The sequence below is a fragment of the Aotus nancymaae genome, unplaced genomic scaffold, assembly GCF_030222135.1.
Source record: "Aotus nancymaae isolate 86718 unplaced genomic scaffold, 86718_ANA_hifiasm-v0.15.2.pri h1tg000067l, whole genome shotgun sequence".
NCBI lineage: Eukaryota > Metazoa > Chordata > Mammalia > Primates > Aotidae > Aotus > Aotus nancymaae.
Window position 1 is genome coordinate 15,640,224 of NW_026988482.1, and position 13,717 is coordinate 15,653,940.

The window sequence follows — 13,717 nt, forward strand, 5'->3', positions numbered from 1 at the left end:
ACTTGGAAATCAGCTTCGATTATTATTTAGCAGGGGAGGAAAATGAATCCCAGAGAGTGTTCCCACTCTTAAGACCACAGCCAGTTAGTGACTTCATCAGGAGGAGAACTTTGGAGTCAGAACTTGTATTAGTTATTCACAGCTACTTAACAAATTTCTCCCAAACTTTAAAAAAGTAGTTAAAACATGGTTTTTTGTTAATTTTTGTTTTTCGTTTTTGAGAGAGAGTCTCACTCAGTTGCCCAGGCTATAGTGCCATGGCGCGATCTCAGCTCACTCCAACCTCCACTTCCCGGGTTCAAGTGATTCTTCCACCTCAGCCTCCTGAGTAGCTGAGATTACAGGCATCCACCATCATGACTGGCTACCACAGAACCCAACACAAGCAATAAGTTAAACTCATGAAGCTCCTGAAGTCAGAAGACATGGTTCTGCCATTTCGTAGGTGGGGAGCCTGTTAAAGGCTAGGCTTCCTTATCTGGAAATGGAATAATAGGCCTTGCCTGGTTTGCTGCAATGGGCTGTGATGAGGACCAAACTATAAAGAGTGATATGGATGTTAATTACAATGATTTTTTCTGTGCCACCCATGGAAACAAAAATAGCAAATTAGAGAACTCTAAATCCTGTGGTTTTTTTTTTAACTGCTATTCAGCAAAGCATAGGAGACTTTGGTTACTCCTGGAGAGGCAGCCGTAGTATATGCGTAAGAGTACGGGTTCCAGAGTGAGGCTCCCTGGGCTTGAAGCTCAGCCCCACCACTTACCGACAGCGGACCTTGGGCCAGATGGTAAAGCCCTCTGTGCCTCAGTTTCCTGACCTATTACTGTGGAAATGATGGCAATACCTTCCTCATAGCATTGCAAGAGTTAAATGAGCTAATTCAGGTGAAGCATTTAGAAGAGGGCCTCCTGACTCTTAATAACTGCTTGATATAAATAACAGCTTTTGCTACAGAGTGGCCATGAAGTCTGGACATGTAGATATCATATTATCATGCATCATAATGTCATACCAACAAACCATTTATTATATATTTACCTACGTTTCCAGATTTAATAGCCAACCTCTATTAGTCCTGTGTTCCTGAATGTCCATGCAGTTTGCTGTGTTCTTTAGTTGTACTAATCCAGCTAGTTGATCTGGTGTAAGATGCTAATCTCTTGTGAGAGAGGAGAAGACCTTCATTACACTTATTAATGCTGGCCCAGCCTCCAGGCTACCCCAGATGTGAGGTGCTGTTAATGCTGCTCTCAGGTGCGTTGTTCAGCCAAGTGGGGTCTTTTATGACACGAGCACACAGGGTAGAACAGATGTCCCCATGCTGTTAAGTTGATTTTGCAACTGCAGTGGTGAGCCACGTAATAGCATAAAGATAACGCTCTACCCCAAAGGGAACAGGGTATTGGAAAACACTTGAAAAGGCTTCTGAACAACCCGTGAGAGTGCCTGGGAAAGGAATGCTCCAGACAGGGAAGGTCTGGGGCTGCAGCGATGTACCCTGTGTTAATAAGACACATAACTCTGGGCACGCAAAACTGAGGCTGGAGGCTGGCAGTGTTGATGGCATTTAAATTATGCTATGAAACAACTCTTGGAAAATAATTTACCAGCCAGTTTCTATAATTACCCAGCTCTCTGGTTTGTTAAAGGCTTTTTTTTTTTTCCTTTTCCTTTTTTTTTTTTTTTTTTTTGGAGACAGTCTTGCTTTGTCACCCAGGCTGGAGTGCAATGGCGCCATCTTGGTTCACTGCAACCTCCGGCCCCCCCCCCCGGCCCCCCAACCCTCCCCACCCTGGGTTCAAGTGATTCTCCTGCCTCAGCCTCCCAAGTAGCTGGGATTACAGGTGCCCACCACCATGACCAGCTAATTTTTTTTTAAAACTTTTAGTATAGACGTGGTTTCACCATTTTGGTCAGTCTAGTTTTGAACACCTGACCTTGGGTGATCCACCCACCTTGGCCTCCCAAAGTGCTGGGAATACAGGCGTGAGCCACTGTGCCTGGCCTGCTTTCTTTTTTTCAAGAATTTGACTCACAGCTTTCTGGAGAACATCTATCACCTAGAATGGCTTTCCCAAAATATTTTCTTAGAACATGAATCCTATGGAATGTTACTGGGCGTTGCATTAAAAAAGGTTTCAGTGATCAAATGAGCTTGGGAAATACTGGATTAAATATTGTTGAAGATGTTTCTTTTTTAAAGAAATTGTCAGAGCCTTTCATATGCTAATATCACTCATCTCTATGAGTGATAAAATCTATAGTTTTCTCCACATTTATTTAACCGCAAACCTTGTTTTTGAAAGAATATATTTCAGAATAAGTATTCAGTGGAATCTAAATTAATACAACAGTGGAGACCCAATAATTGGAAACCTACTGTTTAGTCCACCTAGTCCTCCTGGTACATCCACTTTTTCTGACAGCATCGACCCCTCTTCCAAGAACTGCTCCCAGCTCCATTCCCATGGTCCCCAAGGGAACTAGTGTTTTCTTCTGTGTCCTTGGCCAAAGTGACCCACCTCCCAGCCATTAAGTCCTTTCCCTGGAAATTTTGAATTTGGGACCAATAATTCTTTTTCTGGTGGTTGATTGAGGCTGTAAAACACAAAACCTAGACCGGCACAGTGCTCACGCCTGTAATCCCATCACTTTGGGAGGCTGAGGCAGGAGGATTGCATGAGGTCAGGAGTTTGAGACCAGCCTGGCCAACATGGTGAAACCCCATCTCTGCTAAAAATACAAAAATTAGCCAGGTATGGTGGTGCGCACCTGTAATCCCAACTACTCAGGAGTCTGAGGCAGGAGAATCACTTGAACCTGGGAGGCGAAGGTTGCAGTGAGCCAAGATCATGCCACTGTACTCCAGCCTGGGCGACAGAGTGAGAGTGAAACTCCATCTCCAAAAAAGAAAAAAAAAAAAGAAAATTAATAAATAAATACATAAAATAAAGTGAACAGTAAAAAAAAAAAAAAAAAAAAAAAAAAAAATGGCTGGTGCAGTGGCTCATGCCTATAATCCCAGCAGCACTTTGGGAGGCCAAGGCAGTAGGATCACCTGAGGTCAGGAGTTCGAGACCAGCCTGACCAATATAGTGAAACCCTGTCTCTACTAAAAATACAAAAATTAGCTGGGCATGGTGGTGTGTGCCTGTAATCCTAGCTATTCAGGAGGCTCTGGCAGGAGATTCGCCTGAACCTGGGAGGTGGAGGTTGCAGTAAGCCGAGATCGCACCACTGCACTCCAGCCTGTGCGACAGAGCAAGACTCTGTCTCAAAAACAAAAACAAAAAAGACACAGAACCTAAAGAGCTGTTGGTTGTATTTTCTACAGCCCAGAGAAAGCCATTCTGCCATAAGGTTTAAGAGTACAAGACGCAGACAGAAAAACATATGGGAAATAGAGAATCCAGATGTATTTGATGGCCTGGTTCTAGTTGTTCCGGAACCTAACTTTCTCCACACCTTTGTGGAGTTTGGACAATCTATGATTACTTCTTCAAGTGTGTTCTGTGGATCAGTCCCCTTTCCCAAATGATGAGTTACTAGTTCATAGTGAGGTCAGTTCAGAAACTGAGTGTTTAGTAACTTTTAGAATAATTGCTGAGACATCCAGTGAAATTTTGTTTTTCTAGTAATTCGCATTTAATTTACCAAAGTATTGATCTGCAATGGATTTGAATACTGACACTGACACTGAAATACTAACATTGACACTGAAAACTTGGTCCTTCAGCACAGATAGTTTGAGAAACACTTCTGTGAGACTTTCCAGCAGGACTACTGCATATGGTGGTGTAGGCAGTATACCGCACAGCTTTAGAAGGTGCAATTCTACATAGATCAAAAGTGACGGATTTTCCCACCACATGAATTGTGCAGTGCACAACCTCGCCAACAGTAGATAGCCCTTTGGCCCCAGTATCCTTCTGGCAAGTTCCTTTTTGTTTTGCATAAATCAGACAGAGTGGTTTTTTTTTTTTTCCTGTTGGTATTGTTGCTTTTAACCTAAGGCAATTTAGATAATACATCTTCTACTGTCCCAGTGGCCTATTGTTTTTTTAAAAGAGACGGAGTCTCCCTTTGTCACCCAGGCTGGAGTGCAGTGGTGCAATCGGGGCTCACTGCAACCTCCGCCTCCTGGGTTCTAGCAATTCTCCTGCCTCAGTTTCCCGAGTAGCTGGGACTACAGGTGCACGCCGCCATGCCCAGCTAATTTTTTTTTTTTTTTGGTATTTTAGTAGAGATGGGATTTCACCATGTTGCCCAGGCTCGTCTCGAACTCCTCAGCTCCGGCAATCCACCCGCTTGAGCCTCCCAAAGTGCTAGGATTTCAGGAGTGAACCACTGTGCCCGGCCCAGGGGCCTAATTCAACTGTCTTTACTATAAGAGACCTGGATGTAAAGTCTGACTTTCCCACAGTATGATTCATCCATTTTGCTGTCTTGTTAGTTCTCATGGAAGGAAGCAAGTTAATTCACACCGCTTGGGAGGATGCCAAACATTCTTCTCTACCGAACGCGACGCTCTGTGGCTGGACATGCCAGCATTTAAAGGTTCCTTCTCCACATCTGAGCCCCTGGGTGGACACATCACAATCGGCTGACAGGTAGAGGCATTCTGTACACTTTGTCGGTGGGCCTGTCACAATCGGCTGACAGGTAGAGGCACTCTGTACACTTTGTCGGTGGGCCTGTAACACGGTCATCTTTCTAGAACACATGTTTAGTAATAGTATTAAAAGCCTTAAAAATATTTTATGCTCTTCTAATAATTACACTTTGAGGATCCTCTCTTAGGGATCTGAAAGGCTATCAAAGATTTATGCCCAGATATACCCACTGCAGTTTAACTGTAAAAATAAAAATTAGGCCAGCTTGGGTAACATGGCAAAACTCCGTGTTTACAAGAAATATAAAAATTAGCCAGGTGCGATGGCGTGCACCTGTAGTCACAGCTATTTGGGAGGCTGAGATGGGAGGATCACCTCAGCCCAGGGAGGTCGAGGCTGCAGTGAGAGGAGATCCTGCCACTGCACTCCAACCTGGGTGACAGAGCAAGACCCTGTCTCAAAAATAAATAAATAAATAAAATAAAAATTAGGAATGACTTAAATATCCAATATATAGGAATAAGTAGATAACACAATAAGCAAAAGAATGATCCCAATTTATTAAAATTATGTTTATGGTGTTTTTAGTAGCATGGAAAGATATATACATATTAGGGTAAAATATCAGGATACAGAAGACTATATATTTAAGGAAAAAACACAAGAAAAAGACTGGAGAGAAACAGACTAAAATGTTAATAGTGAATGTCTCTGAATAGTGCTATTTAAGGTGATTAACATAATTTTAAAAATATTTGTATAAACCTTCTAAACTTTTTTTTTTGAGATGAAGTCTCACTCTGTTGCCCAGGCTGGAGGGCTGTAGTGCGATCTTGGCTCGCTGCAACCTCCGCCTCTGGGTTTAAGTGATTCTCTTGCCTCAACCTCCCAAGTAGCTGGGACTACAGGTATGCACCACCACACCTAGCTAACTTTTGTATTTTTAGTAGAGATGGGGTTTCAGCAACGGGGTTTCAGCATTTGGCCAGGCTGGTCTCAAACTCACGACCTCAAGTGATCCGCCTGCCTCTGTCTCCCAAAGTGCTGGGATTATAGGCGTGAACCACTGCGCCAGGCCCTAAAATTTTTATAAGGAGAACATATTACTTTGATAATTGGGGAAAATAACGTAAAATATTTTTAAAAGGGAAAAATAGAGATAGGGCAATTGTCTATTCTAGGTTGGGCCCCAAAACGTAGCTAGTGGGCCACCCAGGGGTTAGGTCTAGTCTTCAGGCACAGCAGTTTGTTTTCCTTGGCTCCTTGAGGAGCTCTGGGGCAGGGACCCTGGCTCCTGCTTACAAGTGTACAGAGTCCAACTCAGAGTGGGCACTCACATATGGGTTGAGTGCCTGTGTTTATCAACTCCCATTTCAACAGGTTACATTGTTATTTTTCTTAAGAAAAGTGTTTTTAACATGCCCAAGGTAAAACCTCTGAAGTGGGTAGCATTTTCTGATTCCATCTGAGATCTGGAGAAGTACCTGTGATAGCAAAGAATGGGCAAAGAGGCTAAAAAGAAAATGGGTCATAAGGCTGAGGCTATGCATTCCGCACAACCCAGAAATTCCACCAGCCCTGGATATGTAACCTGGGCACACCCACACGGGTGCATGAATATTCATTATGGCATTCTTTTGTAACAGTGAAAAATTGGAAACAACATCAAAATAAATGAACTCCTGTTAGCATGGATGAATCCCACATCAAAAGTAATGAGCAAAAAACCAGCAAATACCAGTTTGATTCCGTTAATATTAATATTATATTTATTTGCTATTATATTTCATGTTATCTATTTATTGTTATAAAATATATTATAATTTATTAATATATTAGTTTACATTAATTTATAATTTATTATTAAATTAGTTTATATATATTAATATCATTTACTATGATTCTGTTAAGTTAAACATGTGCTCAAATACTATTGTTTTTGGGTTTTTTTTGAGAAGGAGTTTTGCTCTTGTTGCTCAGGCTGGAGTGCAATGGCACAATCTCTGCTCACTGCAACCTCCACACCCTGGGTTCAAGTGATTCTCCTGCCTTAGTCTCCTGAGTAGTTGGGATTACAGGCATGAGCCACTGCACCCGGTCCTACTATTGATTATTTATGGATGTCCCCATATGTGGTAAAGTAAAAGTCATGTATGAGAATAATAAACATCGAATTCCAGAGAGCGGTTGCCTCTGGGCACAGAGGGAGGGAACTGAAGTGAGGGAGTGGTCCATGGAGATTTCAATGGTATCTGTGAGGTTTGTGTCTTAAAAAAATATCTGAAGCAAATATGGAAAAGAATGTTAAGACTTGACAAACTCTGGTGGTGGGTACATGTAATTCCCTACACTCTGCATTCTTGGAATATTCCATAATAAAAAATAAATAAAGTTAAAAAATAGAAAGTAGGACACCAACTCAGAAAGCGTGGTGGATGAGATGGGTGGAGAGGATGCAGGGGAGGAGTGGGCTGGTGAGCCCTCCCGGTGCGAGTCTGGACGTGGTGACACGAGTGCGGAGGGGACCTGGGCACCAGAGCGGACCTGCGCTGTGCATGTGCCCAGCCCTGCTAGACACAACCTGTGGTGTCTCTTTCCCTTCCTTTTCTGGCTGTACTTCTTAGACCTGTGGTCTGCTGGGAATTGAAAGTCTCAGCAGCAAGGCTTCAGCACTGGACTACCTTGTCCCAAGGTGTGTTGCCGGCCCTCAGCACCTCCTTGGGTTGGTTCTAGCCTTTGTACTCCAGGCTTATGTAAGAACACCACAAGTTCATGCTCACCTCCCATTAAAGGATGGAGGAACCTCTGGGGCGTGGAGATCCTGATTTTATTTTACTGTCCTCAGGCTTTCCCAAGTGCTCAGATAGTTCATGGACATCTCCATTGTCCTGGTCATATGCACTTATTAATCTGCCTGTCTCATCCTTTTTATTCTTAATAAAAACATGTCCAGTTCACGTCTATGTCAACATTCCAAGAAAATCCAGACTAAGCCTCCTCACCAGTGCTTCTGCCCAGTCTTGGAGCCAGGATACCTGCTTTGGATTCTTAGCTCATGCTGCAAGTACCCGGATGACTTTAGGCAAATCATGTCACCTCTCTAGATCTCCCTCTCTTCCTCTGGTAAATGGGGCATCCATACCTGCCTCACCAGGTTGGTATGATGTCATGGTTGCATAATGAATGTATCATTTGTCATAGTTCCAAGCACAATATCTGCCTGAGAACTGGCAGACTGAGTTTGCCTAGCACAGACACAAGGCATTGATTTTATCTTTTTCCTAGGGTCAAATTTGGCAATCAGTGTTGCAGGCCGTTCAGATGCTCATTGTTTCTTTCTTCTCACTGAGCTACCTTCCCTCCTCCTTTCTTCACGCCTCTCTTCTCCCAAGCCTTCTTTCCCAGGTTTCCTCTCTCAGATGCCTGCAGAAAAGCCTGAGTGCTGGCCTCTAGCTCTGGATAAGATTCTTCAAGAGTGGTTCTCCATCTTGCAGACTCTCAGAATCTCCTAGGAGCTTAAGAAAAACTAAATAACCCAACAATAACAGCAACGACAAAACCCCTTCTCCAACCCCCAGCCTCAGGAAATGGGATTCATTCAATCCGCCTGGGAAGGTCTAGGCATCATATTTTCTTTACCTTCTATCCTATTAGGTGAGCCTACTGTCTGTACTGAGGCTCTGATCTGTAAGCACAACACCTTCCTCCTGGGCTCCTCCCTCCCGGGGATCTCCCCTGCCATCCTAACAATGAGAAGGAACTATCACACCTTGGTTTTTCCGGCTTTCTCAAATTCTTTCTCAAGCCAGGCTCACGCCTGTAATCTCAGCACCTTGAGAGCCCAGACAGGAGAATTGCTTAAGGCCAGGAGTTCGAGACTAACCTGGCTAATATAACGAGACTCTGTTAAAAAAAAATAAGAGAAAACTTTTAAAAAGAAAACGTTTAATAATTTGCAGGTTCTTCACAAAGTTCTTCCCTAATTTTATCTTGGATAACTTATGTGGTACGCAGAACAGAAATAACCTCCAGAAATGCCCTCAAAGGGCAAACTGGCTTTTCCTTCCGGGGCCGACATGCCCTTCAGATCTGCTTGCCCTGGGACCTAGTTGCCCTCCTGCCTCTAGAGCCCACTCTTCTTTTGCCACAGATCTGAAATACACAGCCCAAATGAAACCCAGCTACCTAAAGCCATAATCTTAGACTGTGAAGAATTTGTATTTAAGGGACATTTCCTATTTATTATGGGCTTGTGTCTCCTGAGACCTTGATGGTAAGTGTAGCTAAAGACTTTGAGCGGCTCCTGGCGTGTGGCCCTTGCAGGCACTGTGGGCTTGAGGGTCCCTCTGGAATCTTCCACCTTAGCGCATGTCCTTCCCTCTGTAGCTCCTCCTGGCTCAGTGGGCTCCCCAGCTGTGCATGACACAGCAAGCCTCTGAGGCTCGGCCACTCTCTTGGGCTGCTTCTTCCAACTCCAGGCACAGGCTCCAGGCTAATGGAGGATCTGGGGCTCAGAGAGCCAAAGAGACTTACCCCAAATCACACTGCTGTGATCACACAGCAATTAAAAATGGTGTAGTGGGAGGGGCATGCTTGGAATTCTTGGCTTTGGTTCACACTTGTCTAGAGGCTTAGTTAGGAGGTTGGGTCTGGAGCCACACACGCTTATCTCAACAGCATTCAGCTTTCAATGAGCAGCATGGCTAAAGACTTACTTCTAGTTAAATAAGGTGGTGACACCCTGGAAGTTTCCACAAGCCTCTGGCTAAGAACTGGTTGTAAAAGGTAAGGCAGGTCGGGCACGGTGGCTCACACCTGCAATCCCAGCACTTTGGAAGGCTGAGGTGGGCGAATCACCTGAGGTCAAGAGTTCAAGACCAGCCTGACCAACATGGAGAAACCCTGTCTCTACTAAAAATACAGAATTAGCTGGGCATGGTAGCAGGCGCCTGTAACCCCAGCTACTCCAGAGGTTGAGGCAGGAGAATCACTTGAACCTGGGACGGGGAGGTTGGAGTGAGCCAAGACTGCACCACTGCACTCCAGCCTGGGCAACAAGAGCAAAACTCTGTCTCAAAAAAAAAAAAGGTAAGGAAGGCAGAGGCTCATTTCTAGTTGAATACTCATCCCAGGATGGGAATAGAGGTGTTTTAGGCAGAGAGGGGAAACAGAAGTACCAAGGAAGTTTGGCTGAAATTTGGAGAAGATACTGACAAATTGAATATTACTGACTATATATATTTTGATATTTGGTTAAACTTTTGATGGGTTGGTACAATTTCATTCTTTGCTTCCCTATTCCTGCAAAACAACTCTCTGTACTGCATGTTCTGATGTCTTACACCATTTGAGCTTCACAACACCCATAGCTGAGATGAACATTGCTGTTTAATGGATAAGGGACCTGAGGGTCGGATAGGGGCTGGCTTGTTCTCAGGGTCATGGCTGAGCTGTCGGAGAAGCTGGGACTGGCTGTGGCTCTCTCCTCTCTAGCATTCTGCCTCTAGTTGTTCAACATTGGACCGTCCAGGTTTCTGCTTCACAGTGGCACATCGGTGTGGTGAGTTTCAGAGCAAGGATTTACAAAAGGGGATACTGTGACACTGGACCTCTGTTAACGTCAATAGGGACAGCACCAGGCTTGACAAGCCAAATAAGAGACCCAGAGCCAGTGAATGAGACGCATGGTTTTATTAGGGGGAATTACATACAGGGATGGTGCGGTGGTGGCAGGCTGAACAGAACTGCTGCTGCCTACAGAAAGCATGCAGTTTACACAACATTTTCACTTCATATGCTCCCCCTAATGACCTCTGCCTGGCACCCTCCATTTAACACAAAACAAAAGCCTCAGTCCCCTGTATGGTTCACCTTCCCCTGTATGGCCGGGGGGTCAGATGTTCCTCATAGATAAGGAATGACTCTCTGGTTGGCCACACTCAGAACCCTGAATACATAACGAAGTGCATCTGCAATGAACACATATTCAGGCGCAGTGTCTGCCTGAGAACCGGCAGACTGAGTTTGCCTAGCACAGACACAAACCATTGATTTTTACCTTTTTCCTAGGGTTAAATTTGGCAATCAGTGTTGCAGGCCATTCAGATGCTCATTGTTTCTTTCTTCTCACCGAGCTACTTTCCCTCCTCCTCTCTTCACGCCTCTCTTCTCCCAGCCCTTCTTTCCCAGGTTGCCTGGGAAAGAGCCATTCTCTGTATATGCTGAAGAACTTATTGCTGTCAGGCACGTCTACCATTCAAAGGTGTGTCTACCATAGAAGGGGCTTGGAAATGGGTCTTGGAAAGAAAAATATGAGTTCAATATGGTGCCTGTAGAAATGGCAAATATGCGGCTCCGGTAAAACCCCTCTTCTTTTCAACTCAGGGCAGACATCAATAATCTATCAGGCCATTCCTTCCCATGAAGCCTGAACATGACTTCTTAAGACTCTAAGGCCACCACGAACATTCAGCAGAATCGGAATTCCAGTTAAAGAGGGCTAGCCTTACTTGATGCTCGCTACGTGCCAGACACTTGCTACCTTCCCTATCGCGTGACTTCTGCATGATTCCAAGCAGCAGGCTCTGTTACCCTCATTTTACAGATGAGCAAATAGGCTTAGAGAAGGCGAGTATCTTGTCCCTCTGGAATGAACCTGAGATTTGAAGCTAGGCAGTCCAACTCCAGAGGGACATCTTTGTTTTCAGCTCTTTGTTGCTTTCTACCCCAATCTGCTACTATCCTGCTGCCTTTCTAAGCGTGGAGTCAGTGTGACTTGAGGGTGAGAATGAGTTCATATCTCCTGGCTGCTCCTCTAGCTCCCCTAATGGTACACAGCCAATGGTCACAGGCCTCATTTCACAGAAGGAAGCACTGACAGCCTGTGACATCTCCAAGGAAACAGCTCAAATGATAGGAAGAAATAGAAGTGGGAATAGTGAATTTCCCAACCCACACCTCTAGGTCAGCCCAGGGACCCCAGGGACTGGGAGAGTTTTTAAAAATGCCTCTTCTTATTTCGCAAAGCCTAACATGGTTTAGTTTTGCAAATACACCTGAGACCTGAGTCTGAAGAGTAGCACAAGCAATAAATCTGGCTAAAACCTGCCTGGGATTTTGTACAAGGAAGTTGTGAAGAAGTAGAAGTGACTGGAGTTAAATGATCTCATGGAAATTCCTACATAATTTGACCATCAGCCTGGGCTCCTTTTTGTGCTTCCTGGGACCATCTAAATTAATAGTTACAATGTTAAGTTATAGCACTAAATTGGAAAAATAAAAGTTTTCAGTTCAGAGTGTCTGTGTATATGTGTATGTATGTATGTGTGTGTGTGTGTGAGAGAGAGAGAGAGAGAGAGAGAGAGAGAATCTGTCAAGCTTCTTTAGGAGAAAAAAATTTGTTGGTTACATTTATTTATTTAGAGATGGAGTCTTGCTCCGTCTCCCAGGCTGGAGTGTAATGGTGCGATCTCAGCTCACTGCAACCTCCGCCTCCTGGGTTCAAGCAATTACCCTGCCTTAGCCTCCCAAGTAGTTGGGACCACAGGTGTGTACTACCATGCCCGGCTAATTTTTGTATTTTTAGTAGAGACGGGGTTTCACCATGTTGGCTAGGCTGGGCTTGAACTCCTGACCTCAAGTGGATCTGCCTGCCTCAGCTTCTCAAAGTGCTGGGATTACCGGCCCCCTGCCTGGCTGATTACACTTTAAATACCATTTGCTGTTTCTAAACAGGCATGAAATGAGCTTAATGTTAAAAATGTGGAATAAAATCTGAAAAAAATATGAGCATAGTGTCTTTTTCATCTCTCTTGGTCTTAAAAACATTAAAAAGGACAACCTAATTAGCCATATCATTTTCTTTTGATGCTGGGCAGGTGGCTTTCTTTCTAGTATTCTTGAGAAGGATTAAGTATCTAAATAGATTTGCAGATAGACTGGTATAAATGTCTCCATTGTCTGCCTCCTAGGGATGGAGATCAAGAATACTTGCAAGTGGTTTATGAGGTGTACTGGGTTGAATATGTTCCCCCCAAAATACAGATCCTCCTGGAACCTGTGAATGTGACCTTCCTTGGAAATAGGACCTTTACATATGCAATTGACTTAAAATGTGGTAATACAGGATTAGGGTAGACCCTAAGTCCAAAGCTTGGTGTCCTTATAAGGAGGGAGAGACACAAACACAGAGGCACAGGAATGAAGGCCATGTGACACCACAAGAAGAGATTGGAGTGATGCAGCTACAAGTCCCGGAGAGACGAGGATCCATGGCCACCACCAAACACTGGGAAGAGCCAGGGAAGGATTCTCCCCTAGGGCTTTCAGAGATGGTATGGTCCTGCCGACACCTTGGCTTTGGACTTCCAGCCTCCAGAACCGAATAGATTTTGGAACAGAACAGATTTCTGTTGTTTTAAGGCACCAAGTTTGTGGTACTTTGTTACAGCACCCCTAGAAATGAACACATAAAGGGATCTGGAATGGAATTTGGACTAACACTCATTCTAAACTTTCTTTCTGAGACCTTGAGAGTGAGACCTTGATGTGGGTGAAGTGCTTGTTGTCCAGACAGTCTTACATTTCATCAAGGGCCAAGAAAAAGGAGCCCAAATGGAGTGTGGCAGTTCATGGAAGTCAAGAATAGGCACCATCCACAAAGGCTTTTCTTTTGTTATCTGATTTCTGTATTAGCTGCTCTGGGGACGAAATCACATTTATTTGGGAAAAATGGTTGCTCTTCCTAGAGATCTGAGCTGACTAAATAGAATAGCATTGAGAAGTTTGTTTCTGGCACAGACAAGTATTGATGGAGCAGCTAGAAGTGATGCCTGCCTGCCTCTACTTAGGGAAGAGGGTCTGGCAATGGTGTCCAACCTGGCACGTTGGAAGTATCTGTGGAGCTTTAAAACTTACCGATGTCTGGGTCCCACCCCTAAGGCACCGATTTAATCAGGGTGCAGTGCTGCCTGGCATCAGGAGCATTAAACACCCCTAGGTGATTCTAAGATACGATCAGGGCTGAGAAGCACTGACAGAGGGCCTTTAGATTCCAGGCCAATGGGAGGAATATTTCAAATGACTAAAGAAAATTAAGGAAA

The 13,717-nt window shown here is 44.3% G+C and overlaps 1 long non-coding RNA gene across 1 annotated transcript in view; it reads left to right on the forward strand.

The window, feature by feature from the left end:
• The first annotated feature begins 361 nt into the window (after positions 1-361).
• LOC135270773 (uncharacterized) overlaps positions 362-13,717 on the forward strand; it is a 68,882-nt gene continuing 55,526 nt past the window's right edge. The window contains exon 1 of the long non-coding RNA XR_010338904.1: positions 362-1,008. This is a non-coding gene — a long non-coding RNA (uncharacterized LOC135270773). The remainder of the gene's footprint in view (positions 1,009-13,717) is intronic.